Genomic DNA, 10,472 nt, shown 5'->3' on the forward strand with positions numbered 1-10,472 from the left:
AGGTTGATGACAAAATGTGCGACAGGGAAGATTGAGCTCATGTAATTGGCATGGTGAGTTCAATGACACGGTGTAAAGGACAGCAATGATATTGACACCTTTGCCATTTTAGTACGTATCACAGCTAACTCCAGTAATCCTGTTCCCTTGACAATGGAATGATTTACATAATTACACTGGGAACAGATTACATAAAATGAATCCCTGTGTAATTCATTCCACAGGCTCGCTCTTTCCACCCAAGTGTTATCAGCCTTTTTTTTTTCTGTGGTTTGTCTGGACAAAATGGTAAAACGAGAAAGGACAGATGGAGACGAGAGGGGCGACAGCGTGCGAGAAAAGGTTGTGAATACATCAGTGGCCTACTGAGCCAACAGGATGTGGCAGCACGGGTGTGTTTGCACATGCAGGTGTGTGTGATGAATGCATTTGTATGCTGTCTGCATCTCAAATCAGTCGCCTGGTGAAGATAAATAGCTCTGTCTTTATGCCAAATGTTAATGCTCAGACAAAGGACACAGATTTATCCAGAATCAGCGGAGGAAGTAGAATTTATGTGAACCAACATGCTGGTTAATTTGAGCAATCAAACCAGGTCAGTGGGTCAAAGCTACATTACATTGAAAAATATTCTACTGTAGGAGTAGAGTAGACTAGTTAGTAACTTCAGGAGCAACTGTGCGTTCAACTCAAAAGCAAAGCAAATGAACCAATCATTGAATAGGCGCCTGTTCTTTGGTGTTGGTTGGGTCTCAGTTTCACAGTAAATAGTCGATTTAACAGAGGCCTCTCTCTGTCTTGCATTGGCAGTATAAACCTGCAAATAGAAAGGATTTCTTTGTTGCAATCTACTTGTTATAGTCAGGTATTAAGTTTGTGAAAATAACATTTATCTGTGTCTTCTTGGTCTCAGCTTCACAGTAAATAGTTCAACAGAGGCTTCTCTCTGGCTTCCATTAGCAGTGTGAACCTGAAAAAGAAGCATTCTCTCACATTTGATATTTTCCTTCTAAGTTAATTAATATTTTGAATGCATTTGCTTATAGAATAGTACTTTTGCTTTTAAAAGCACTCTACACTTTCTCCACCATTTGTGAAAATGTGCATCCTATTGACACAAGAAGTCTGCTGAAGGACTTGTGGTCTATCTGCAGAAATGAAACATCTTTTCATTAATACAAAAAGCACTTAGACACAATGTCTCCTCATCTACTAACCATAAAAAAACGAATCCTTAAGAGGCTGGCCGCATACTTGCTACCTAACCTCGATGAGAGAGAGAAAGCACGCTGATTTGATTATCCCGACCCGAGTCTTTAAAGTCTCCTGGAAATGTCAGCAGAATCATCAAAGCAGCCGTCCTCTTCATAAAGCCCTGATCAAAGGCATTCTCAGCATACTGTGCCCTCTATATTGTTAGCTCACGGGTAAAATGTCTACATCTGCACAACATTATTGGTTTTATGGGAGTTATATAAGTGGAGACAGACCCACAACAGGGATAGACAAGTTACATTTCCCCCTTTCAGCCACACCCTCAGCCCACCAACTCTCTGCAGTGTTTAAAACTGTGTCAAATGTAGCGGACTTCACCAACCTGAGGGATTTATCTGAGTCACATTTGTGTTTTTTCGAGGGGTGGGACCTCAAAACCATATCTCTACATCTCACCACTCAGTCTCTGGATGATGTCACCAATGTGCTCATGTTTTGGACAATGGGGAGGAAGTGGAGATGCATCATCATCTTAGAATACAGTCAGCGTTGTAGACTAAAGGCCATTCTTCTTTGCCCCACCCTTATCACTGCACAATTATTCCACTAATCATTACAATGCTGCAGTGAATTCAGAAACAGTGATAAAGCACACTCCAGAGGATCCCTGTCACCGATCATGGGGTGTGCCACACAGTCAGATGAGAGCCCTGCACATCTCTAACAGCTCAGAGTCTTCTCCTCTTTGTCAGCACTGTGGTGATGTTCAATACTGTCTTTGGAGCTCTTCCACAGCTCAGACTCCACCCCCCTAACTACTGGCAAGCCTCGACACTGTGGCCTGGAAATCAGCACCAGACGTGGCGAAGGATGCTGCGAAGCTAAGCCAAAGCATCACGCCGTCCAAAAGTGAGGGAAGAGGGGGGGGTGCAGGGCTCAAGAGTGGAGGGGGGTTTGTTTCAGCATCTGTGAGTGATGAATATAGGGGGAATCCTGCATTCACATATGGGACTGTGTGGAAGATTCTCCACTAAATTAAATCCTGGATTAAAAAAAAAATGGAGGCATGCTAAGCTAACCCTCTTATAGCTTGGTCTCTCAGGGAAAAGTACTTTAAGCTAGTGGTATGTTTTGGGGTTACTTTTCAGAGCTACTGCTGCTGCTGATTGTGGTGGTGGTGGTGGTGGAAGTGGTGGTGGGGTGCCTCATACCAACAGTTCTTTGATCTACTGAAGTGGCCCGAGGTCTGAGCCCCCTGCTGTGAGTTGGGTGGGTGCGTTGAGTCTAAGTGTGTTGGAGGTGTGTATAATTCAAGTCGTAAAATCAAGGTTGCACTGTAGTACACACTGTAGTGCAGCCTTGTACTGAATGGTAATTGTTTTAATAAGATTATGTGTCAGGAGAGATTTATATGAGACACTGTTTAGGTGATAAATCACACATTTTACACACACCTTTTCACACACACATCCTCTTGAGACTGAATGAGACTGAATGGGGGACTAAAAAGTGCATTGTTTAAAAGAAAAATGAAAAGGCTGTGAAATAAACAATTGTGAGACAGTTTGATAGCGTCTATATAATATGTACGGTTTAATTTTTAAACTTAATTTAGAGCTCCTGATTGCCTGCCAGCTTTAATGACAATGTATTCTGCACCTGCTCAGCTCCTGCCAGCAGCGTTTACTCTATAAGGAACGTTTTAATCAATTCCCAGCATGCTTTAGGGGAATGTTAGATTAGCCAAGTTTTGTTTGTGTGGCGGAGAGATCCAGATTCTATAATTCTCCCTGACACCTCTCCCTGTGGTTTTATTTATATTGAAGGTGCAAGCGGTTAAGAAAACACACACATGGAGTATACAGGATACATATGGTATATAGAGTATAGTGTTTGTAACACACATTGCCATTCTGTTTTAGCATAAGACCATGATAAAGCACTTCTAGGATCGACTAGACTCATTATATATGCACACAATGTTAGATCTAATTTTTGGCACGTCCCAAAAAGAACACACAATGACCTGATTTGCAAACAAGACAACATGCTTTTTCATTGTGATGGTGCACAGCTTTTAATCAGCTTTTTAACACTTCATTTTTACATTTTCCTTTCTAACATTACACTAGTATTGCCTACAAATGGTCCTACATTAGCTGCTACTAGATTAATCAAGATTAAAAATAATAATAATAATAATCATCATCAATATTACTATTATTATAAATTAAATAAAACAACAATGATAAAAAAAAATACAAATAAAATGAAAATAAGAAAAATTAACCCAGACATGAACAAAGAGTCACTTATTTATAATTGGTTAATCTTTATTGACAATATAGTACTTTTTGAAAATTTGGGGGCGTGGCCAATATGACAGACAGGCTTGTGTTTTGCAGCAGTGTGCAAGGCAGCAAAAGGCCCAACCCCACCTCTGTGGAAATTCCTGATTAGCCAATATTTGGTCAGAGTCAGAACTTCCAATATGTCGACCACAATTGTTGACATCACTCAAACTACATCCATGATCTACACAGCCTACAGTCAGCCTGACACTGAAACAGCCAAATGGAATTCAGCCATCATTAATTTCACTCTCCACCTCTGTTGTTTCTCTCCTCTGACATTTTGGAATGTCTGCAAAGCAGGGCAACAACATTAAAAACACAAAGCAACACGTTGACATCACCACGGTGCTTGAGTCAACATTTACATATTTAAAGTCTGTCGGTGGAAAGAAGTGAAGAGACTTGTCAGACATTTAACAGTTAACAACACACAGTGTGCTTTAACACATTACTGCCCGGCAGACGCTCTGCAATCTCCCAGCAGCCATGTCTGGCACTTCCATATAGGTCTGTTGGAGAGTTAGCACATATATGGGACAGAGGGATGGCCTGGTTGTTTTGCTATTTTTGGTCAGTGCAGACATTTCTGATGGGTTCTCAGAGTAGATAAAGAGGCCTTATTTAAAGAGTAAGAAGGATATTATATAGATCTTTTTATTAAAGTGACACTCACCTCCAAAACAGGGCCAATCGAGCAAAATACAAGTATTATTTCAACAATGCAGTCACAGATTGAGTTTACCTTCATGATCCAAGAGTCCTTTTCCTCTACACCAATCATCTTAATTCATAAAGAAGAAACAGAATGTGCCCCTACAAATATGGCCGCCAATCTTTCTTGCAAGAAGCTACTCAGGGGCTCACTATGTTACCTGAAAGCCATTAAATCCTGCGGTCATATCAACATTAGCATCAGTCAGTTGTGATTAATATTTCACATCTCTGATCAGACCGGCACTGGTGACAGTAGGGGTGTGACTATCTCTCCTTTGCCTTTTGTGTGTTTGAGATCTGAGGGGCAAATCAGCCCCGACATTAAACTCATCACAACACATACGGAGCTCCTCATTTGTCATTACTGTGATAAAGAGCTGGATGTCACTGGGGGGGCTGTTTCCTGGCTGTCACCCTCATCTCCACCTCACACATCAATCTCGCAAACACACACTGCGTCAGATGTGGAGCGCCGTGTGATGTGATTTGACTCATCGGGGTGACTGTGGTGGGTCTGCGCACGGTCGGAAACCACATCCTCGCACATCAGGCCGCACATTTCCGAGGATAGCAGGGAATTACAGCAGGCGCTTGGTTTGGATCCCAGGGTGCATGAGTGAATGATACAGTCAGGAGTGCGTTTAACTGGTCAGAGTTCATTTCAACTAAGAAGAGAAGTCATTAACAAGCGGACAAGTTATGCATCTCGTTATCAGCACTCTTGGAGCTCCTCTCGTCCAATCAGATCACTTGATTGGCCTCTTTTTTGGCAGCAGTTTCTCACGTTGGAATCTGATCTGGAGCGTAATTAAAAACAATGATTCCTTCACTGTCATTCACTGATTGCACTCGTAGATATCCTGTATTTCTACCATGTAACTGACAGATATGATTATTGCCCCATCATGTGCTTCATCTTAGGGACATGCTAATGAAGACATCATTTCACGCGCCATTAACCTCCAAACATGCACACGGGGGGGGGGAGCGTGGACACACACAAACACTCACAAACTTCCCTGAAGAATCAGGTCAACCTTGGAATGATTCATCTCTCAATCTATTAAACACACACGGGCCGAACACATTCACTGTGCCTCATTACATCAGTGTGTGTATCCATGCCTGAACGGACCTAATGACTGACGGGAGACACTCGGCAGACTTACTGTACTCTGTCCAACGCATCATTGGCTCTCTCCTCTGTCTGAGCACGCCCCTGTGTGCGTGTGTGTGGTCTCATCACAGTGTGTGCGCCGTGCCCTCGCTGCCCTACAGTAGAGGATATTAAGCTAATGGTTTATTAGAGGAAAATGTCATGTGTTAGTAAGCCAAAGGGGGGAGGACGAGGAACCGAAGCTTATTAAGATTCATTAGGGGGTTCCAGTCAGTTACCACTCTTTCATGCACTGGACGGTTTGGCTGTGGAGCTTTGTTTCAGCTCTTGTAGCATCAAGTGATAGCAGGTGACTCATGCTGTATTTGGTAAAACCGTGTCCTCCCTTGAAGAGTTTCGAAAGATTGACCCTTTACCGGCAACAGAGATTAAAGGCTTATCTCTTAATTCACCACAAAAACAGCACATCAGTGACATCAGGGACAACAAGGTGCGTACGTTCAAGGATGAATCATCAGAATGAAGACAGATTCTGAGGCTAATTTCAGGTTTTTAGTGCCTCTCTGATGCTCCAAGAAGTCCTGCGCCAAAAGAACCAAGAGTGTTTCTAGAAATAGGGAGGGGAAGAGGAGTTTTTGGAAATCTTCCCTGGTGGATTCAAGGGTGTTACGTATGACCTCGTAGATAAAATAGCAGTACAGAGACGTCACCCAAATTCATTTTGGGAGTCTATATTTATATGTTATACATTTAAAGCCAAGTCTTCACTTTAAACATCCATTTCACTCAGTTCCCTCACATTTGAACCGCTAACATAACTCATCTGAAGACAGCCCTGGAAATATAGATTTGACCCCATCAACATATGGTGACCAGATGTCCCGGTTTGTCAGGGAATGTCCCTGTGAGTCATACCCAAGCTTCATAGCCTGTGACACTTGCAGCACTTTCTGAAAGAACCTGTCAGTATGCTATACCAGCAAGCTGTCATGCCAGGGAGAAAGTATGTCTTCTGTGTAAAGCCTCAGAGGGTTACTTGTTCGCTGGAGAAGAATCCGGCCATGACAATGATGTGTTCAGTATATCCATTATGTTTAAAGGTATATATGGAGTGTGCCTAGTGTTGACACAAGTGCCCCCTCCAAGACTTTAATACTAGTACTCACTGTCTCTATATGTCTCTGAATTTTTTATATAAGCTGATTTGAACTCTTCTTAGTCATTCCATGGTACAGTTTTAACATACAATTGTGGATGCAGTGACAAACCACAAAGACAGTGGTTCTTGGGAGTGATTTTGGTCCCATGCAGCCACTTCCACTACAGAGTCATGTCTGGTTTTAAAGCAGACGTCTAAGAGCTTTCTGGAATGCTCAACCTAAACCCAGTCATGTCACTTACCTGTTGAATATTAATGTAATTACATGGGAGGTGTTCCTTACACACATTTTCAGTGTTGTGTTCTGGGTGACTGGATTCAAATTTTAATAAGAGCATGTATTTGTCACAAAACAATCAAAATTTGATATTTGATATGTTGTCTTTGCGCTAATTTTAGTTAAGTATAGGTTTAAATGATTTTTAAACCATCAAATTCGTTTTTTATTTAACATTTCAAGTTTTTATCAATATTTTAGCATCCCAATTTGTATTTATTTTTTAAATGGGGTTGTATTTTATTTTACAGTTTAAATTCTCCTTACTGAGGATGATTTTAACCTTTTATCATGAAAGCCATGCTCATGAGACGGTGATAGTGTGGTAGAATTGTGCAAAAATAATGTTAATTTTTTTAATTATTATTGCTGAATTTAACTATTTAACATTTATATAAATAGATCTGATTGATAGCACAAATAACCTGCAAAAATACACAAGAATACATCCCATGGTGCTTTCAGTTGTTTTTAATAAGGAACAAAAGAGATGTACCATCGTTTTTTTCCCCCTCAACTGTTTTGAAGCTGCCCTTAATTTCCCAGTCACGGTGACTAACCGTCGAGGAAATCCCTTTCAAACTGAAGCCAGCGAGTGTGCGCTGCATTTGCCCCAACAGTAAATGTCAGTGCTCCGCTGATTGAATGCACGTCGACAGAGATAACTCTGGGGTAGCATGCTGTCAGTGCAGAGGAAGAACGACCCAGTGACCTAGACTCGTCACACACCTCCAGCGCTGCTAGCCCACTGGCTAAAACCAAACCGCTTTACTTAGACCTGGGTGAAATTCTCCTATCTATTACTCACTATTAATCACATTGTGACCTGTTTGGGAAATGAGAAACAGATTTTTTTAATCATACATTTTCAAACAATTACCTGCCATTGCTTAACATTTCGGGAAGTCATCGCAGTGATACAGTAAATCCCTGTCACTCGTTGCTCCAGGAGGCTTTCACACAGGAAGAGTTATGTGCACTAGTGCGTAACCCAGACCTAACTGTGCTGGATATTTCAAATAGCGAGGGATGCTTGCCCAACAAAACACACACAGATGGGAGTACATCAGTGGAAAGTACACTATTGCTGCTCCGAGGTATTTTCAGTGTGATTAATTCACATTATTTATAAATCTAAAGATGTTTCTGATTTAACGTCAGGAGCCCTTGTTCTTTTCCAAAAATTGAGCATGCCAACACGTTCAACAACGCTGAACTGCTTTAAAAATCCTGCAAGGTACATGTGTGCTGACCTAGTTGGGCAATAAAGCATTAAGGGAAAGTCATCCAGTTTTATCTCATACAGTACTTTCCCCTATTTTTGTGAAATACAATGTATGATTGAGGGATTGCATTTGTTGATCATTATTTTATAAGAATTACTTGAGGTCTAAACCAATAAATTCTATATGCACCCATTGACTTCCATTATATGTATACAGTTGTGGAAGTCATTGAATTTGACATAACGACAGTGTTATATTATATTTCGACTAGGCCACAGATTTCATTGACTTCCATCAAAAACATACAGTAACCCTTTCACCTAGCAGCAAGAAATACCTTACTTTGCAAGGACATCCCTGTATTTTTTTATTGACTGTGACAGGCAGTGAGCTACATACGTGGTAAAAGGGTTCCCAAAGGACAGATCCACCATTTGAGCTTATTGACGTTTGAGTCAAGGATACCTCAAGATCATCCCGGAAACACAGCTGATGCTCAGGAGTAGTTAGCGCTCACATGCCATGATGGAAATTTCCAACATGTCCAGGATGTTGACGGTGCCATGTGACCAGAAACAGGTGGTACCCTCATTTCTATTCTGGGAAGCGTGTACAGTATTTAGGCACACACTTGTCCACCAGTTCTGTTAACACACAGACCCAGTTTCTCAACTTAGCAGTATGTTCATATACTATAGACTTACTAAAATGCATTACAGATGGATTTTAACTTTAACATGAATCTGGCGTTTTTACCTTGAAGCTGTTTCTGCATGACGTCAATCTGCGCCATCTCACTTTGGCCCGAATGTGTGGCTGCACAGAAGTGAGACTGGCAACACTGCAGGCTGTAGCACAGTGCAGCACACACACACACGCACACAAAGGCAGTCAGCCTGAATGAAAACAGGAGAAGGGCATAGGGGCAACGTGTGTAAACACCTCAGTTAATGTGGTTTTGCTCAGTGTCTCTTTTGCTATTGCCCTTGTGATCTCTGCAGGCTGGATTTGTGTAGACACAGAGGATGGAGGGATAACAGATTAGCTATAGGAAGTGTAAAATCACAGGAATATAGTTAGTTCTTGCAACCCCATGCAGGTAAATCTCCATCATCTTCAGACAGAATTTGAATGAGGTCAAATGCATATGGTACAGAGATGGCAGCAGAGCTACAGTAAAGTGTGCAAAAAATCCCCCCGTCCCTTTTCTTCTGGCAGTGTTGTGTCCTGGAGGCAGAGCTCCCACACAACAGACGGGACTCCCATCACACAGCCTGCAGGGTGGAGCTGTCTCACTGTAAAAAGAAAACCGCCGCCAGCAACACCGAGAGTCCAATAACTCTATCGCACAGGAGCGAGAACCACTGCTGTTTTCCCATTTTTGTAAAAAAAAAAAAAAATTGCGCGGTGGGAAAGTAGCCTGAAGGCTGAGAGACGAGGCCTTGAAAACAGAAGGGTGCCTCACACTCTGAACAAGATAGAAAAATGTGTCTGTGGTGCATTCTGGACCCCGTAGGGAAATTTAGTGTTCATTTTATCCATTTCAATGTGTCTCCTCATATGGATCCGGATGAAAGTAAGTGTGTGTATTATTCACACATAATGAGGGAATCCTCAGTAGAAAGATGCTTGCTGGATTTAAGCAGCACCTGATGCACAGTTCACCGGGTTTATTAGTTTTCCATTTTGCAGACTGGAAACAACTGAGTGGATCAATACCTGCTCACAGTCTTCAGCTGAGCGGGCCTGAGGGCTCATTCTCTGTAAGAAGTGTGTGCAAAACAGCAAAAATGATGATACAGAAAGTGCTTTGCTGTGATCAAATTTCCCTCCACATCCGTTCCAGGAGCCTTGATCGGCCCTTTACTTCTTTGTGAGTTGTTATTTGTGTCATGCTATCATTATTCTAATGCGCCCTAAGCTTTATGTTGCTGTTTTTGCACCTTGTGTACAACTAGGTTAGGAGAAGATGCCCTATTTCTAACAATGTGTATGAACAGATTTGGAATGATTACTCACAGTAAGATAAATCAACCTGGTTTAAGATAAGATAAGAGATAAGAGATTCCTTTACTCGTCCCACAACAGGGAAATTCAAGTGTCACAGTAACAGAGTGGACAGTGCAAAAGAAATATATAAAGCAAACAAAAGCCTATAAAGTAACAATTATTAAAAAGTTAGCAATTAAAATTAAAATTAGGGGGACAGAGTTGTTGTATGTTGACTACAATATAAGCTAAAGTGCTTGATAAGCCTGGAGAGGAATATTAGATGGATTACATGTTTTTAAATTGCATTACAAATACTATCTATCTACTATCTACTTTTTATTTTAAGTTTGTTTGTTTTTGTTTTGAATATTATTCTTAATATTGTATTATTATTGTTATTTTTGTACCTTTTGTACTT

This window comes from Notolabrus celidotus, chromosome 24 (assembly GCF_009762535.1).
Source record: "Notolabrus celidotus isolate fNotCel1 chromosome 24, fNotCel1.pri, whole genome shotgun sequence".
NCBI lineage: Eukaryota > Metazoa > Chordata > Actinopteri > Labriformes > Labridae > Notolabrus > Notolabrus celidotus.